This window comes from Meleagris gallopavo, chromosome 5, assembly GCF_000146605.3.
Source record: "Meleagris gallopavo isolate NT-WF06-2002-E0010 breed Aviagen turkey brand Nicholas breeding stock chromosome 5, Turkey_5.1, whole genome shotgun sequence".
In the NCBI taxonomy this organism is placed as follows: domain Eukaryota; kingdom Metazoa; phylum Chordata; class Aves; order Galliformes; family Phasianidae; genus Meleagris; species Meleagris gallopavo.
In genome coordinates, this window is record NC_015015.2 from 15739592 (window position 1) to 15741168 (window position 1577).

A 1577-nucleotide genomic window follows, 5' to 3' on the forward strand; every position below is an offset into this window, starting at 1 on the left:
CTAAATCAACCTGAAGCAACACAATATACCTGTTGTGCTGACCACACTCCGAAGATCCCAGTGCTGTGAGAAGCCTCCACCTTCACCCAGGAGGTGTCCTTAAGCTCAAGTTTTGCTCCTTCCTGAGCTGCTTCTCAGACATACCTATGCCCACCTACACACCATGTTGATCTTGGCTCACTGATTTGAATTCCTGGTTTGACTTCGTATTTACCTCATCACTGCAGACTTGCCTAGCAACAAGCAGATCATTTTATTAGTCCCAAGAGTTCTTCATGCTGAGGCACCACGCACATTGCTGGTGTGGACTGTAGGCACAGAGAGGTGGATCTTCAAACACGGTTCCTTGTTGATGATGTGTGCAGTTTCAAAGAGCCCACAGAACATCTGCTTTACATTCCCCAGACACTTCCCAGCAGTTTGTTGTACATTTCACACACAACTCAAGTGATTCAAAACAAGACTGTGATACAGAAAGAATCAGAGACTGAGAGCATCAACAACAACAGATAAGTTTTGGAACTGACGGAACATAAAAAATTTCACAGATGATCCTACGTAGACCTACATTATAAAAGAAAATATTTAAAATTCCCTGTGAATTTTGTATCTTATGTGGTTGAAAATTCATTCATGATACCGAAGCGATCGATTTGAGCATGCACAATTAAACAGGAGAATTTATATCTCTGGGAAAGGGAATACACTCTGCTTGCATCTTTCCTCAACATGTAGCAGTGTTAAGCATTGAGAGGTTCTAAGAATGACATATCAAAAAGAAATATTTTTGCGGATGCCATTGATGACTAGTAAAAGCTGTAAAGTATGAGATTAATGCAAGGCAAATACAGCATAATATACTATCTCTCATTTTGAAAATTCCCTGAATATGCCAAAACACAGATACCCAAACTCCTGTGCCACACACCTAATGTTCTGTCCCCAGCAAACATGCTTAAATTATGCAATTATCTCTACATAAAAGGGCTACTTCTAAATGCAATGCTGGACCGTCTTCCCAGTGATATTCCATTACATCACGAGTGTCCAGCCTCTTGGCTTGCCTGGCCACGCTGAACAAAGACCCATCTGCAAAGGTTGGTCTGAAAGTAATGCCTCTTAATTATTTCCATGGAAATTACAAACAATGTAAAGAGTACAATCACGCTACTAGAGCAAATTCTCAGCTACAAAACCCTGTTTTTCAATACAGTCCCCACCATTAGGTATGCATTTTCACCAGCAGTGAACAAGAGCCCGCATGCCCATGTTTGTAACAATCTGCACCAGCAGAGATGAGCCACTGCTGCTGTTACCACTGCTGAAACACACCATTCACCACCTCACTGTGCTCACATCCACTGTTTCATCACCACAGAAATTCAGCAAGCATTGATGAATTTCAGTGGGTGCAATTTTTTCCATGTGGAGGAAACCAATTCCATACCTTTGCTTCATGTACACTTTGATGTCAGATGCCATTTTGTCAGACTGCCCCTCTGCTGCCATCTGTCTCACAGCAACGAGATGTAACAGAGTGTTGGCAGGAAGGTTCAATCTCTTCTGCCATACCACCA